This window comes from Halichoerus grypus, chromosome 10 (assembly GCF_964656455.1).
Source record: "Halichoerus grypus chromosome 10, mHalGry1.hap1.1, whole genome shotgun sequence".
NCBI lineage: Eukaryota > Metazoa > Chordata > Mammalia > Carnivora > Phocidae > Halichoerus > Halichoerus grypus.
The window spans coordinates 97,460,219-97,478,334 of record NC_135721.1 but is presented as its reverse complement, the minus strand read 5'-3'; the positions used below and the strand labels follow the sequence as shown (position 1 = coordinate 97,478,334).

Genomic DNA, 18,116 nt, shown 5'->3' with positions numbered 1-18,116 from the left:
AAAATAATGTTGCTAGGTGGTGTTCCACGCATTGCATGGGGTATGATTCTGGTGGCATAATATTGCATTATGTATATATCATAACTGATTAAAATGATAAGCTGTGAGGGTGAGTTGTGCTTGTTATATAATGGGAAGCTGTAACTGGCTATGCATTGATATTGTATCAGTTTAAAACGATTATTCTTGCATGTCTGGGGTAAAATGGCAGAATGACACCATATGGAAACTCTTTCTTTTTTAAATCTGAAGGTGGGACTAAAATTAAATGTCATCAAGAAAAGTGACCACCAGAAGTTAAATGAGAAAAGAGGACAACACTCCATGTTCTAATATTTGAAAGATGGCAATGACAGAGAAGAATGATGGATGATCTTGCTGTGACTCAGGGCCAGTGCCTTACCCCAAAGCAGCATGGAGGAAAGATGCAGAGGAAAGAATAAAATCTTTAAATGCAGTATGGTGTGTATCCTTACAATGTACTAAAAAGAAATGAAGGACTGACTCATACTATAACATAACATAGATGAACCTTGAAAATAATATAAGTGAAAAAAAACCAGATACAAAATGCTACATACCGTATGATTCTATTTATATGAAATGTTCAGAATAGGAAAATTCTTAGGGACAGAAAATAGATGAGTGGTTGCCTGGGGCTGGGAGGGGAAATAGAGATAATTGGGGAGTGATTGCTAATGAGTACGGGGTGTCTCTTTAGGTTAATGAAAATATTATGGATTTAGATAGTAGTGATGGTTACAGAACTTTGTAAATATACTAAGTTATATACTTTAAAAGTGACATTTACAGTATGTAAATTGTATAAATGAATGAATGAATGTAGCAAACCTGCAAAGAGCAACAAAATCCAAAAGCTATAAGGGGCATTTTTGGAATAAAATGAGGAAATTTGAATATAAATTGATATCAGGTGATATTAAGGAAATTATATAATAATGATATTATGGTTAGTAAGAGAATGTCTTTTTTTAGGAGATATATGTTGTTCATGATGTCTATAATTTGTTTGCAAATAGCTCAGCCAAAATATAAATAAAATAAAAATCCATAGATAGAAATAAAATATGGCAAATATCAACAATATTTGGATCTAAGAGGTGAGTAAATGGATTATCATTTTAATAGTGTTTCAGCTTTTCTGTATCTTCAAATTTTTTCACAAAAATGGTATGGAGTGGTACTGAGACACATAAGAGATCACTCAGGTTAATAGAAGGACACATAGTAGGAACCAATAATATGAAGATATCAAATCTACTGACATTATCTCTACTTTCAGTGTTATCCCAATGCAAATACTATCAGCACTATTTTTGGAACTTGACAAAATGATACAAAAGATAGCTGGAGAAATAAACATGTGAGAATAGCCAGGGAAATCTTGAAAATGAATAATAAATGGAGAACAACCTTATGAGCTACCAAACCATTATATAAACCTGAACTATTTAAAAATAGTTTAATATAAGAGAAAATAGTCAATTTAACAAAGTAAAATAGGGAGTTCCGAAATTGACCCAGTACAGGTAGGAATTGCTTATATATAAAGGTGGCATTAAACGGAAGTGGGGGGGGAATGATTATGTAATAGATTGCTCTGGATCAAATGGCTAGCTGTTTGCAAAAATGCAGATGTGGATCTCTCCTCCATTCCTTTTTTTTTTAATATATATATATTTTAAAGATTTTATTTATGTATTTGACAGAGAGAGACACAGCGAGAGAGGGAACACAAGCAGGGAGAGTGGGGGAGGGAGAAGCAGGCTTCCCACTGAGCAGGGAGCCAGATGTGGGGCTCGATCCCAGGACCCCGGGACCATGACCTGAGCTGAAGGCAGACGCTTAATGACTCAGGCGCCCCTCTCCTCCATTCCTTATTCCAAATACACCGTCGTTGATGTAAGCCTTTAAAAAATGAAACCATAAAACCTTAGCCTACAGATTACCAAGTCATATCTCATGTTCCTATAACTGAACAGCAAACTGAGACTTAAATATAACTATGTACTTGACATTTCCTCGGTGGGAATTGGTGCCACTTGCAGCCATTGGGAAATGAGCCATGGTTCCCACATTTTGGTGATGCTGGGGGTTTTCACTACATTGCATTAATCAAGGCAGGCTTTGTTATTCTGTACATCATGGGATGAGGGGAGCTACTGTTGCCTCTTGTTTGGAAAGAGGGAGGGGGTATCACTCTGGGCTGGTGGTAGATAAGGGCAGCCTGGAGCCCGAGGTGCTCCGTGATCATAGGTCAGGGTTAGATGGGCTGGTGAGCAAGTGTGTGGTGTTTTCAAAGACAAGAGCAAGTAGCTGACACCCAGCATTTTGTGGCCTTCAAGGGACATCCCAGTAGGCACTTCCTTGCTTCAAAGTTGTGCTGTGAATGTGAAATGGACCCTAAGAATGATGATGAGCTTCACATGGAAAACTAACCACTCCACAGATCTGCCATCTTCCTGGAAGAAGTGCCAGGAGAGCCACCATCCAGCTTCCCGTAGACACAGTTTCACAGAGGCTGTAGCTACCCAGCCTTCGCCAAATGTCAGCTGAAGTAAAGAGCCTTATATTTTGTTATGTAGATGAAATCGATTTGGTCTCTCATCTCTGGCTTTGGCCACTAGGACCCACTGCCCTCCCCAGAGAGTCCTCTAAATTCTGGAGGAGCTTATATTCTCTTGTTATTTCTGTGTAGATCTGGCAAGTTTTCCTGAAATAAAAGGTTGGGGAGAAGAGAGATTTAAAATGCGTGAAGAATTAATTTTTTTCTCACTGAGTGATATTCATATGTACCAATGCATGCCTTTTGCTTGGGCACTTCACCCTGGTCCCCAGTGAAAGCACTCACCCACAGGTGCTTAATCTCTCTCTCTGTCTCTATCTCTGTCTCTCTCTCTCTCGCTCTGTCTCTGTCTTCGTCTCTTTCCCTCCTTCCCTCTTTTTCTGTCTCTGTCTATCCCTGTCTCTGTCTCTCTCTGTCTCTCGGTATCTCTCTGTCTCCGTTTCTGTCTCTCTCTCTTGGCTCCCCACCTGCTTGATTGAGCCCACTGTCTTGACATTCCTCCCATGTGGCCCTCTCCTGGTGTGGGGTGACTCAGTCTCTCTAGGACCTGTGAGTATAATAAACCTTGTTTCCTTGCACCCCTTTCTTGTAGCCACACCTGACTGAACATTTGAAAGAAAACAAAGCAATCCCTAAGAAACATTTGGTATTATCTCACAAAACTGAAGATTAACATACCTTAGGACTCAGCAATTTTATTCTTAGGCACATACAATCTTACATGTTTTTTAAATGTCTATAAATAAAATGGTAATATTATATATTCTTCTGCAACTTGATTTTTTCTTCACCATTATGCTTGTAAGATGTAGCCATATTTTTATGTGTAGCTTTGGTTTACGTACTTCCATTGCTGGATTGTATTCCATTGTATAAATATGCTGTGGCTGATTTACCCAGGCTCCTTTTGATGGAATTATGCTATTGCCAAATGTTTGCTATTACAACATCTCTCGTGAATATTTTGTATTTATCTTCTAGACCACATGTGCAGGAGTTTCTCTATATCCTTAGGAATGGAATCCCAAGGTCATCAGATATATGCATCTTCAGCTTATTTAAATGCTGTTAAATGTTTTCCCCAGATGGTTGTCTCAATTTACCTTCCCAGCAGCAGTGAAAAAGAGTACTTTTGCTCTGCTTCTTTCCAGCACTTGGTAGCCTCAGACTTCTCATATTAGCCAATTAATGGTTCTGAAATGCTATCACATTGTTTTGATGTTCATTTCCCTGATTAGTAGTGAGATTGATGTATTTTGTGTTCTTTGTTCTCTGTTCTGTAACTTTTCCTTTCATATGTCTTGTCCATTTTTCTTTTCTTTTTTTAAGATTTATTTATTTATTTTAGAGAGAGAAAGAGTGAGCGCAGGAGGGAAGGGCAGAAGGGGGAGGAGGAGAGAGTCCCAAGCAGACTCCACACTAGTGGGGAGCCCGCCTTGGGACTCCATCCCAGGACCCTGAGACCATGACCTGAGCCGAAATCAAGAGTCTGCCACTTAACCGACTGAGCCACCCAGGTGCCCCTCCATGTTTCTATTGAGTGGTTTGTCTTATTGATTTGTAGAAATTATTTCTATATTCTGGAGAGCAGTTGTTTGTTACGTGAGCTGTGGTTATATTTTCCCTGGCTGTGGCTTGCCCTTTCACTTTTAAATGGGGTTATCGATGCACAGAAAGGATTGATTCTGGTATATCCATGCTTTCTTTTTTTAAAAAGATTTTATTTATTTAAGAAGAGAGAGAGCACCAGCAGGGGGAGCGGCAGGCAGAGGGAGAAGCAGACTCCCCCCTGAGCAGGGAGCCCGATGCGGGACTAGATCCCAGGACCCTGGGATCATGACCTAAGCCTAAGGCAGACGCTTAACCAGCTGAGCCACCCAGGCACCCGCCGTGCTTTCTTTTTAAGTTTTGCTGTCTTTGTCCTAAGAAATTGTGTCCTATTTTGAAGTTGAAAGAGTATTCTTTTTTTCCTTAATTCTTGATTTTTTAAGTTTTTATTCTAATTCCAGTTAGTGAACATACAGTGTTCTATTAGTTTCTGGTGTACAATATAGTGATTCAACACGTCTGTACATTGCCTGGGGCTCATCATGACAGGTGCACTCCTGAAAGATTTAAACAACACTCATCTCATCTGTTATGAAAAGGAGAGTTTTTATTTTTAGTCAGTTCTGAGATTTTAAAGAATTGATTATAATTTCTTCTTTTGCTTTTGAGTAATTTGGGATTTTTTAAGCTTACAGATACGTGGGGCTTTTTTTTTTAAGAAAGGGAGAGAGAGAGGGTGGGGGAGGGGCAGAGGGAGAGGGAGAGAGAGAGAATCTCAAACATGGACTCTGATGCGGGGCTCCGTCTCACGACCCTGAGATCATGACTGGAGTCGAACTCAAGAGTTGGATGCTTAACTGGACTGAGCCACCTAGGTGCCCCTACGTGGGTCTTTTTATGTGGCTTAATTAAAAAAATTTTTAATTGTGACAAAATACAAATAACGTGACATTGTATCATTGTAACAATTTTTATGTGCACAGTTCAGTGGCATTAATGCATTCACATTGTTGTGTGACCATCACCACCAGCATCTTAAGAACTTTTTGTCTTGTGAAACTGAAACTATGTACCCATTAAACAATAACTCCCCATTTCCTTGTCCCCCATTGTTCCCAAAATGAAGGCAACCACTACTCTACTTGCTGTCTCTATGATTTTGACTACTCTAAGTACCTCATATAAGTGGAATCATACAATATTTGTCCTTCTGTGAATGGCTTATCTTATTTTGTATAATGTCCTCAAGCTTCATCCATACTGTAGCCTGTGTCTGGATTTCCTTTCTTTTTAAGGAATAATAATAATATTCCACATTCCACATTTTGTTTACCTATTTGTCCATCAATGGACACTTGGGTTTTTTCCACCTTTTGGCTATTATGAATAATTCTGCTATGAACATGGGTGTACAAATACCAGTTTACATCCCCACTTTCAATTCTTTTGGGCAAATACCCAGAAATGGAATTGTTGAAACATATGATAATATTACTTCTGACCTTTTTGAGAAACACTCATACTGTTTTCCATAGTGGTTGCACCATTTCACATTCCAACTAACACTGCACAGGATTCTAATCTCTTCACATCCTAGACAATTCTTGGTATTTTCTGGTTTTGTTTTGTTTTTGATAGTAGCCGTCCTAACTGATGTGAGTTGATATCTCATTGTGGTTTTGATTTGCCTTTTCCTGATGATGAGTGAAGTTGAACATCTTTTCATGTGCTGAGTGGCTATTTGTAGATTTTCTTTTGAGACATGTCTATTTAAGTCCTTTATCCATTTTTAAATTGGGTCATTTTGTTGTTGTTGAGTGGTACATAATTTTAAATATTATCTCCAAAATCTGTGGATTGCCTTTTCACTCTTGTTGATTATGTCCTCTGATGCACAGAAGTTTTTAACTTTGATGAAGTCCAATTTATCTATTTTTTCCTTTGTTGCCTATGCTTTGTTTCATATCCATAAAATTATTGCCAAATCCAGTGTCATGAAGCTTTTCTCTCCTTGAGGAGGTAGTAACAATACCTGCCTATGTTAGTTTCCTACAGCTGCCATACCATATACCAGGTAGCTTAAACAAAGGAAACATATTATCCCACAGTTTTGGAGGCTGGAAGTCCATGATCAAGATCTCAGAAAGGTTGATTACTCCTGAGGCCTCTCTCCTGGGTTGGCAGATGGCCGCCTTCTCCCTGTGTCCTCATGTGGTCTTTCCTCTGTATGGATACACTCCTGGTGTCTCTTCCTCTTCAATAGGACACCAGTCCAATAAAATTTGGGCCCCACCCTATGACTTCATTTAACCTTAATTACTTCCTGAAAGATCCTTATTCCAAATATAGTCACGTTTTGGAGTTAGGGCTTCAACCTATAAATGTGGGGAGACACAATTTAATCCATAACACTGTTGCAAAATTCTGCAGGATAATGAATGTAACTCATTCAACACAGTGCTGGTACATGGTATATAGTCAATTAATGTTGGTTATGGCTATTATGCCATCACTGTTATTATTTAAAAGTGTAATTGAAGTTGTGTGTAAATGAGCCAGGAAATTGGGTATGACTCAAAGTCTTGGTCGTTTTTAAATGTTTGAGACTCAATTCTGCCCCTTATAGCTGTGTAAGCTTGTGCAGCTCAACTAGTCTCTCTGAACCTTAGTGTCTTCAGCTGTAGAATATAAAAACGGTACTCATTTCAGCCTTCTTTAGGGATTGAGCATGTGGAATAAAGCAAAGGATGCATTTAAGGCACTTAGCACACTGCCTGGCTCATAGGAACCCCTGAATAAATAGTAGCTACTATAGCCCCTGAGATAGAACACATTATAAGTAGAGATATGAGGCAACTCGCAATCAAAAATCCAAAGGCCAAGACAGAGGACAAATTTCTAGCCATACAGTTTACCCATTTTCCAGAGATGAATCACTTAGATGATTTAGACCTTCCAGTGAAAGGAACCCAATCAGTTAAAAATTACAGTACCCAGAAGGTAAAAAAACAACCAACTGTTCAGAAGAGGCACAATTATTTATGATTTTAGAAGTGAAGAACATTTTATTCTACGAATCTTCAAAATAGGGAGTCCAGCAGGTTATCCATTTCCTTCTGCTGCCTGGATTCTTACAGCTCCCCAGGGCTCCTGTCCCTCTCTGACTCTTACACTCTATGAGCTTCTTTCCTTTGAATTCCCTTGTTTGTTCCATGTAGGTAAAATAGATTTCTCTTGCTTGGAATTGAAGCTCCCTATTAGATCCATATGTCATTATGGGGCACATACTATGTGCCAGGCACGATTCTGGGTACTTGACATGTGTTAACTGTTTTAATCTTCACAGTGATCACATGAAGTAGGTATAAGCAACACGCCCATTTTACGGAGGAGGAACAAACAGGTTAAAAAACTGCGAAAGATCACGCAGCTACAAGTGACAAACACAATGGGATAGTTTGTCCATGACCTTAACCACTGTTTTTCCATAGTAAAAACCAAAATCAGTGCTATTGGCCTCCTTCTGACAACATCCCTCAGCCTAGGGTCAAGGTATCATGATACAGCACGTTTAGAATAAGCAGTCTTTGAGGGGGAGCAAAGTGACGTGGCCCAGGAGTGTGGCCACCTACAAGCCCAGCTTAATCCACGGATATCTCAAGGTGTCCCAGGAAATAGAGTGTTTTAAATTATATGCCCCAACAAATACCAGGGAGTCAATAGCAGAGTGACTATAAGCACAGGTCAGCCTAGTTAAAATCCAACCCTGCCATTTCTCAACTGTGGGATCTGGGAAAGTTCTGAAATTCCCTAAGTTTCTTGACCTACAAAATGGGTCAAATAATATCTACCTTACAGGGTTGATGTGATAGGCAAATGAGAAACTTTTTTAAAAGTAAGCCTAACTGCTGACAAATACCAAATGCCAAATGCACTCTTGTCCGCATGTTGTTACCTGAGGCGCCATGATTCCACAGTGTCAGTTAAATACGGAACCATTGCTTAAATGACTCAGGAGCTTGGGGGTAAGATTCACATTGTTTAAAAGCTGAGGGAAAGGAAATGTTCCTGAATGGATGTCTTCCGAATCTCTCCTTAAATGTGATCAGAGGAAGTATTTGTCAGCCCATCCATAATCCTCCTCAGAAAATTCTCTTTGTTGGATTAATCACATGGACAATTGGGCAAACTATCCTTTCCATGCATGGTTGTAGGGAAATTCTTAAGCTAGTATAACCAACAGTCACTTTGGACAGATAAAAAATAAAATAAAGCTCAGCAAATGCATGAATACAAGACTCAGTTTTAGAAGGCCAACTTCTTCCAAAAGTGGCTAACTGCAGAGTGCACATTTGGATGAGGTGACTTGTTTTATAGGGATGCTAAATATATAGATCTTAAATGAAAGCAGGTAGGGAATGGAGTAATTTTCCAGACCAAAGATTTTGGTTTTAAATGATTGCTCCCCTCACTGGGTGTTATGCACAAACAATGAATCATGGAACACTACATCTAAAACTAATGATGTAATGTATGGGGATTAACATAACAATAAAAAAAATAAAAGTAAATGATTGCTCCCCTGTTCTTCTTCCCGACAATGACCAGCATGGTGATAATAAAACCTTACCATCTGTAGGCAAAATAATGCTTATTTTTTTTGCATTTATTCTATCACCAAAGGGCATGCATCCAGCCTAGCACTTAGGAAATGTCATTGAATGGAACAAGCACCTAGTAGACAGCCCCCCAGTAAATGTAACTGGATCACAAGAATGAAGTATACACGTGGAGCAGTTGGAACCCACACAGACTGCTGGTGAGAATGTAAAATGGTACAGTCATTGGAAGAGCTGGTAGTTCTTCAAAAATTTAACATAGAGTTGCCATATGACCAGCAATTCCACTTCTAGGCATAGCTCCAAGAAAAATGAAAACACACTTCCATGGCCAAAAAAAAAAAAAGTTACATATGAATTTTCATTGCAGCAATTTTCATAATAGCCAAAAAATGAAAATGACCCAAATATCCATGAACTGAAGACTGGATAAACAAAATATGGTATGTCCACACAGGGGAATATTACTCAATAATAAAAAAGAATTAATTACATGCTACAACATGTGTTTATGTTGGTCATGCATTTGCTGACCAACATAAACACATGGCAGCTAGCAGTAAATTTATGAAGCATTATGAAGACAATCACAAAAGACCCAATAGTGTATGATTCTATATATGTGAAAAGTCCTGAATAAGCAAATCCATAGAAGTAGAAAGTATATTAGTGGATGCCTAGGGCTGGAGGCAGGAGAGGGGTGCCTGCTAGTGGGTAATGAGTTTCTTTTTGAGGTGATGAAAATGTTCTCAACTTAGATTGTGATACTGGGTACGTAAATCTATGAGTGTACTAAACCACTGAACTGTACACTTTAAGTGGGTGAATTTTGTAGTATGTGAACTGTATCTCAATAAGGATGTTAAAAATGAAAGAATTAGGGCACCTGTGTGGCTCAGTTGATTGAGCATCTGACTTTTGATTTTGGCTCAGGTCATGATCTCAGAGCACCACGTTGGGCTCTGAGATCAGGGTGGAGACTGCCTGGGACTCTCTCTCTCCTTCTCCTTGTGTGCCTCCCACTCACTCTAAAAAAAAAAAAAAAGAAAGAAAGAAAGAAAGAAAAAATTAAGTAGGCTGTTGGGCTGAAGCTATGCAGGGAAACATTATTCTAAAAGTAGCTGCAGAAAGAATCACAGATGGGATATTCCATGTCAATAAACTCTAGAGCAGTGGTTCTCAACCATGGGAGATTTTGCTCCCCAAGGGACATTTGGCAAATACCCAGAGACAGTTTTGGTTGTCACAAAAGAGATGAATGCTACTGGTACCTAGAGAGTGAAGGCCAAGGATGTAGCTAAATATCCTGCAACAAAGAATCATCCATCCCAAATGTCAATAGCGCTGAAGCTGAGAACAGCCACTTCGGTTGAAAGGAATTAGGTGAATAGTAGTGTCTACTTTGTAGGATTGTTTTTTGCACCCCCAGACCCCCAAAACAGTCTGGGTTAAGTAGAGGTAGGAAGTTGTTACCCAACAACATCATTTATACTGAGAATTTCTCAGTCTTAAATAGTCTATACAGTCTGGTTCTTAGAGTTGTTTGCTACCCAGGATCTGGCTTGGTGGAAATTCACTGACATTTGATCAACTTCCAAGAGCTGGTAGTTTGGAAATAAATAAAATATAGTCTATCATTAATTTGTTTCTATAGGCATGTCCCATGTTGAGTGTATCTTTCAAAAACTCTCAGGGATCAAAAAAAAAAAAAAGCTATTTGTCATTTATTTCTAAAGACTGGAAAGTAAATTTATCCTAATTTATAAACAATCAGAATTCATTATTTGTGTGTTATTTCTGAATCTAATTTGAAAGGATCATAAAATATTCACAAAGTGGAGGAGAGGATTTTTATCCATTATTTAGTCAAGAAATAAAGTTTGTAGATTTATTTATTTGATGGAAAATCTATCCAGAAGCCAACATAAACACATGGCAGCTAGCAGGCTTCTTCTAATATTTCCAGAGATTCTTTATGATCAGCCACATTTAGAGACAAGCCAAGCAGCAAATCAATCAAGCAAATTAGAGGCAGGGAATTGGGGAAAAGGATATGTTACCGTAAGATTAGGCACATAGCAGGCACATGCAGATGATTCTCCTGGAACTTGGGCACATTAACTCTGACTCAGTCTGCCTGTCAGATATAAAAAAAAAGTTGCCAGGGAGTCAGGAGGTTTGGTTCATTCACTCCTGGGGCTTTAAGATCTCATTTTCTTTATGTATAAAATAAAAGGGTTGGAGTAAATTAGTGATTCCCTGAATTTGTGGAGCTTATTAAATAAGTCTGGATTCCTAGGCTGAATTTCTAAGAAATCTGAGTCTGGAATCAAGCCCAGGCACCCGGGCTTCAATTCATGGATGATTCTCATGTGCATTCCTGATTTGAGAATAACTGGGTATAGTTATCATGTTGATCCTGGGTGCTTTGCCTCCACAGTGATCTAGGGCTTAGCATGATGTGGTATTAATTGCCCCTCTGCACTCTTTGCCCATGTTAATCATGAAGTTAAAACAAAAAAAAGAAATAAAGAAATCTGCCAGGGAAGATGAGGGCCTGGCAAGAAGGGTGCTAAGGGGAGGGAGGATATGAGAGTGCTGGACCGTGTTTCTATGGCAACCCCATCCTTTCCCAGCGTGTGTTCTGAAAGCCTGCCTGTGCTGTGCTGGTGGGCTCCACCTCTGATGAAGTGCAGATCGCTAGTGTCGTCAATTTGGAGATGGGGACTTGTGAATAGAACAAGATAATTAAATAAAAGTCACATCTGAATATTAACAAGCAGCAGCATTTCTCAGTCATCTTAAGTGTTTGCGTGTTGGGTTCAGGTGAATTGCAGGTAAACCAAATGGGGCACTGGTTTCTGTTTTTGTTTTGTTTTGTTGCTTTCAGAGACTTCTCTGAGTTTGCTACTTTTATGCTTCTTCCCACTCCATGCCCTCACCTTGTGGAGTTCGTTGTATCTTTATTTGGAAGAACAACAAAATTGTCACAAGTTTCGATTGATTTGAGGAAAGTAGGATCCTTAACCTCATAGTCCCAGAAGGATGAACTCGGCTTTCAGTCTAAGTGCATTCTTCTGCATCATTTGCTTTCTCTCCATGCTACTTGTAGGAAGGTGTGAGTGACAAGGAGGAAGAAGGTCAGCTATGGAATACCAAGTCTGAATGTCCATGGGAGAGCCTGATGGATTCAGAGTTTATTTTCTTGCGGATGGCCTAACAATCTAAGCTGATAGGCTGCAGGACTGTCTGAAATGTCAACTGTAGTCATAGCTTTCCTACTAACCCATAAAATCTAGTATTTATTGGAGCCTGCTGTATGCTTCCCTAAGCATTTCCATGAATTATTTTGGTCCTCAGGGCAAGCCTATAATGTAGGTTCTATTATTTATCCCATTTTACAGAGGGGAAAACTGAGATTTGGAGGGTTTCTATGACTTTCCCAAGATCTCACTGCTAGGTAAGTGGTAGAATAGATCCAGACATCTGCCTGGCAAATCCTGACAGCCAACACTACCTCCTAGTTAGCTACATAACATTTCTTATGTCTACATGGAAAGATTGGGTTAGACAGAGCATTTTTGAATAGGTGTCACTTGAAATAAGTTTGGGGAATTCCAAGTGATATAAATTAAAAATTTTTACAGGACTTCTTAAAGAGTATTTATTATGCTACTATGTAATGATAGAATGTTAACCCATTTCCCACATTCACTTGACCTTAGAGCATACCTTCCTCTCACCTTGCAAGACTATTGTTGAATAAAACCCACTTTAGGTAATATAGCATTTGATGATTTTTTAAGAGCCCTGCCAGGATTAAAGCAAAGGTTCTTTCTCTCCTTCACCTGCTAATTCTTGCTGTGTTTTTAATCTGCAAAATTTCTCTGTCCTGACCCCTCACCTTTTTTATGTTTTGGCAACTCTGTTTAGGTACACATTATCTATAACAAACTGCACACATTAAATGTGTACATTGGATATGTCTTGACAGACACATACCCCCGTGAAAGTACCACTACAATCAAGACACCAAACACTGTATCCCTCGGCAATCCATCTCTCCTGACATCCCATGTCCAGCCAACCACTGGTCCTTCCAGTTTTCAGGTGAGTCTTCTGACCAAGTTGAAGGTTTTTCCTGGGAATGGTAAAAGGTCATGTGGTTTCTCAGTCATTTCAGCAGCCAGATAAGGAACTTTATCTATTGAATGAATTTCTAAGCCCTCTTCCTTTCAGTTTCACTAATACAAACTGGTATGTCACCCAGACATTGCACTAGGCATGTTCATGAAGTTGGCATGGGTGCCCTCATTCTGCCCATCTCTAGGACAGAAAATCCACCAATGCCCTAACTGTCAGAAGAGAAATGAAAGGTTTTCATGTGTATTTGAAGGATGTGGGGAATGGTCACTGTCACTAGAAATAGTAAGGAAAAAAAAATAGTAAGGCAATAGGAGGTAATTCACTGAGTTCTTCAAAAAGACATTTAGCATTTCACACACATTTATATGGAGGGAATTAATTGTGTGCTTTCTTTCTTCATAGAGAAATAAGAAGCTGAGGACCTGTACTATTTTGATGAGCCGTGTGGCCTGGAGAATATTCCTTAATTAATTCAAGAATTACCTTTGAAGTTTCTCTTGTGGGATCAGCATTCACTAGTTCCTAGGGAGACAGAGATGAATAAAGCAGAGTATGAGTTATCAAGGAGTTAAGAATCAAATGTCTTCATATTGTTAATTTTCACTGTAGCATTTAGTTCTTAGGTTTGTGGTAAAAAGTGAATAAAAAGGAGGCTTCACTTTCAAGTTATCCTTTGTGACAGAGTTAAATGTTTAGAGGTTGTTTACAATAATATCACTTAAGTTTCTCCTCTAGGAAGTTTGAAAAAAACTGATCCCATAGAAAATGGTAGTGTTAAAATCACATCTTATTTTGAGGTTGTGCTGTAATTTCAACTTTTTTGATGGACTTCAGCATGAATTAGCTTAACTAAGCCCCTGGACAACCTGGTGAAGTAGGGAGCACAGATGTTACAATTCCAATCTGATAAATATTTTAGGAAGGTCTCTGAAAGGATGGAGGGAATGATACTTTCGTTTGTGGGTTGAAGGATAGCACTTTCTAGCTCTATAGTACTTGGCAATGGCTGTGGTTGCCTCCACAAGACAGTGATAAATGATACGGTTTGCCCAGGATCACACAGCAGGTTATTGCTAGAGTAAGACAGGAATTCACCATTGGAAATGAAGCAGAACACTGATATGAATTTGCTCCTCTGTGGTGGAATGGAACCTGGGCATCCAAAGGACAGTGTGTGAGGCTCCAGGGGGGTTTGAACCAATGTGAGAGAGGACAATTCCACATCCACAATGTAGTGAATCTGATGTGAAGCTGACCTAGGATGGCTGGTCATGCCTCTACCATCTGCTACTCAGAGCCTTTGGAGAGCTCCCGGAGAGAGACCTGGACATCCTTGCTGCCCTATTTGGCTCTCAGGCTGGACAGAAGTCATGCTCAGCTGCCCTTTAGCATTTGACTTGTAAGCAGAGCATTGCCCCACCAGAGCCCTTGAACAGAGCCAAGAGAAATTCAGAGGGAGAGACTGTGCCATGATTACTCAAAGGCACTGGGAAAAGTTCATCCTCAGAGTTCTAGTCCCTCCTATCTCCACTTAACCATCTTCATTAAGTGAGTCCTAGTGTATTTATGCACTCATTAATTTATTCTTTTGTTCATTCTTTCATTGAATACCATCATTTTAAATTCCCAGATAAATGGCGGAAATAACCATAATCCTACTAGAATGTATCAAGTTGTCTTATATTGCTTCATACTGTCAGCCAATGAAAATTTTTTTGCAATATGTCTTTTGATTTCCATACAGTATTCTTGAAAAAATGATGATGCCTATACATATTCCAAATTCAAACTCTGTGGAAACTTAAAAATACACATTTTACCTGGGACTTTTCTCAGATATGAGCTATATATTCTTCCTTATTATCTCTTTCACCTTCAACATTAGATTTCCATCATTTTTATTCTTTGTTCTATTTCCAAACTTTAAAAAAATCTTAAGCTATTAGCTATCACTTGGTTAGTGCTCCAAATCCATTATAAGCATCAGGAGGGATGTTGGTCTAAATTCAGACACCATGGCAGTAAATGACTTCAAAGGAAGCCAACCAGTGAGCTGTCATATCGTCTGTTCCCATTAGAAGCATATTGCATGTTCCTAATCAAATTATCTTACGTTTATCAAGTGTTCCCTTCACAGAATTATTCCTGGTATTTTCCCACAAATGATGCTAAGCTGACTAGCATGTAATTTGTTATTTCAGTTTATATTCTGGCTTTAAATAATGCTATTTAAAAATGTCCAGACCCGCTATTTAATCTGCTATGAGATACTTTGGGTTATTTGGAATTAGGGCCCCAAAGAGTGTGTCTTATTCACCATCCCTGGCGACCTAGTCCAGCAGAGTGCTTGAGGTACAGTAGGTGTGCACTTAGCACTTGCTTTCCCTTTTCACCTCCTTGATTCATTGTTACAGAGGTCAAACTCAGGGCTTCACTACATGTCTGTGAGATTGGCCCTTGGATCTCAAAATCTCTCCTAGATTTTCCCACTAAACCCACTTCCAATTCTGTAATTCTAATAGTCATGTCACAGTTCCCCTGTAGTAGAAAGAAAGGGACTTGTATGAACAGCTGCAGAGGGGTAGAGACTACAATGACCTCTTTGTGTGCATTATCTCATTCTACCCTCCTGGCAGTGCTTTGAGACAAGTCTCTTCATCTCCTTTTTACAGATGAGGAAACCTTAAAGAACTAAAGGAACTGGTCTTTTCTACCTCAAATAGGAAGTGGTAGAAACAAGACTACTATCCACAATTTCCTCCTCCTCTTTTTTTTTTTAAAGATTTATTTATTTATTTATTTGACAGAGAGAGACACAGCGAGAGCAGGAACACAAGCAGGGGGAGTGGGAGAGGGAGAAGCAGGCTTCCCACGGAGCAGGGAGCCCAATGTGGGGCTTGATCCCAGGACCCTGGGATCATGACCTGAGCCGAAGGCAGACGCTTAACGACTGAGCCACCTAGGCGCCCCCCTCCTCCTCTTACTCCTCCTTCTTCTCCTCCTCCTCCTTCTCCTTCTCTTCTGTCTCCCCTCCTCCCCTCTTCCTCTCCTCTTCTTCTCCCTCTCCTTCCTCTTCCTCCTCCTCCTCTTCTTCTTCTTCTTCTTCTTCTCCTCCTTCTTCTTCCTCTTCTTCGCTTTCTTCTTCTTCTTCTTTCTTCTCCTCCTCCTCCTCCATCTTTTTCTTCTCCTTTTCTTTCCCCTTCTTCTTCTTTCCAATTTCTTTATCCAGATCTACCAGACTTCTTTCCTGAGCCCTACACCTTGCAGATTATTTACTGTACATCCCAACTCTACCCCAGCATCTTTAGGCCATCTCTTCTTCCCCTCTACCTTCCACTTCTGTCCAACAGCCCCGTTGCCTTTTCTGCCAGTTACTGGATCCACTTTCCACCTGGTCACAAGGAATGCAACATTTGCCTTAAGGAAATTCCAAGCTAAATAAAGAAACAAGGCTGCTACACACTAGAAGTTAAAATATGATTCAAGATTTAAATTGTCATTGAAGACAATAATTTAAGAATGAGCACAAGACCATGTGTGATAGTTGTCTGTTGAATGGACAGTTCATGCTGTGTGGGGTGGTCAGGGAAAGAGATGTGGCAGAGGAAAATTGAGCTGGGCCATGGGGGATGGCAGGACCCAGACTGGCAAAGAAGGTGTCAGGGGCACACCAGTCAGAGTCAAATGGCAAGAGGAAACATGTGGGGCCCAAGTGAACATGGTGGGTTCAAAGGTAGGAACTTGTTTCTAAAGAGCTTTTGGGTCTCACCATGAGAGATGATGAGTTCTTTTGAAGAATACACTTCAAGGCCATTGAGGTTGTGAGGACAATATTCTGTTTCATTCTTTTCGTTACTCTGTTCCATTTCTTTGCAGGTTGTTTAGAACATTGCTTTAGCACCACAGAGGATGGATAAATTTAGAACCTATGATTTAAGTGCTGACCAGAAGTTCTGGTTCTAGAGGAATGTACCTTGCATCTCCATAATAATAATGATCATTGTTCCTCCAATTAGCTATCTTTTCAGCTTTGCATCTGCTCTTTTTTTTTTTAGCAATTAGTTGTAAACACCAAAATCAAGTTCTTCTCTGTCCTTTTGTAATAAATTCAGCTGCAACCTGAGTATTCTGACTATAACTTTGACCTGACTTCATTTTCAAGACTGTCAAAAGTAATTACAGACAGAGAGATTTTCCTACTCAGCATCTGGAAGTGCAAAGATACCAAGAAGGAGCCTCAAGTGTCATTAACATCACCTTTCTGCCTGCTTCTTATATCACTCTGGCAAATAGTCGATTTCACAGCCAGCAAGGTTTATTATGGGAACTGTCCTTCTCCCCCAGGAGTTTCAGATTTTCCTTTCTCCTGACAAGCAGGAAATGGGTTCAGGACTTTGGAAGATAACATGGGTTTTGTTGTCACATTGACCTACCATTGATGGCTAGGTGACATTGGGCAACTTGCTTAACTTTCCGTGCCTCAGTTTCTTCATTAGAGATTGCCTCTAGAGATTTAGTGACAATTCCGTGGAATAAAATGCAAGGCATCTTGCAAAGTAATCAGCATATTGAAGTACTCAATGACATTAGCTATTAGGCTCTGTAAAAGTAGCAGTGAAAAACTTTGAACTCATATTATTTCAAATACAATAGACTTCTCTTTTGATGAAATGTACAGAAATCTTATTCTTGAAAGACTTTTCTCCTCCCAGAAACAACATGACCAAGAATAGCAGTATTTTAGACGGATAGAGTTGAGATGCAAAATGTCAGAAAAGTGAAAAGGGGGCTATATTAATGTCAGGACCCATCTTTTATTTACTAATAAAGTCACAGTCTGTCTAATTTTTTAAAATTTTGTAATTATTTAAATCTTACAGAAAAGTTGTAAGAATGCACCCATATATCCAATCAGGTAAGGGTAAAAGATGAACAAGGAGACCGAGAACAAAGACAATCTTTTGTGAATTCACAGCTTCATCAAAGGCTTCCTTTCTCATCATCATCTTCTTCAACTAGCGGAGAAAAACCACTACATAATCCAGCTTCTCATGATTTAAGGGGGACTTTGCTTTGAGCACAATTTTGTTGTTGTTGTTGTTGTTGTTAGAAAGGACTTCATAACAAAACTATTCTTCACATAATACCTAACTAGCTGGGCTAAGTCTCAGGCTGCCTTGACCAACTGTGATATTTTTTGTCATTCCATTTTTAGA

General features: G+C 39.4%; 1 long non-coding RNA gene across 2 annotated transcripts in view; it reads left to right on the top strand.

Annotated features, from left to right (window-relative positions):
- Window positions 1-17,197, top strand: part of LOC118553482 (uncharacterized) — a 63,624-nt gene extending 46,427 nt beyond the window's left edge. For both annotated transcript variants that reach the window (XR_004926056.2, XR_013441928.1), the window contains 4 exons: window positions 253-462; window positions 12,749-12,864; window positions 13,303-14,448; window positions 16,956-17,197. This is a non-coding gene — a long non-coding RNA (uncharacterized LOC118553482). The remainder of the gene's footprint in view (window positions 1-252; window positions 463-12,748; window positions 12,865-13,302; window positions 14,449-16,955) is intronic.
- Window positions 17,198-18,116: the final 919 nt, after the last annotated feature.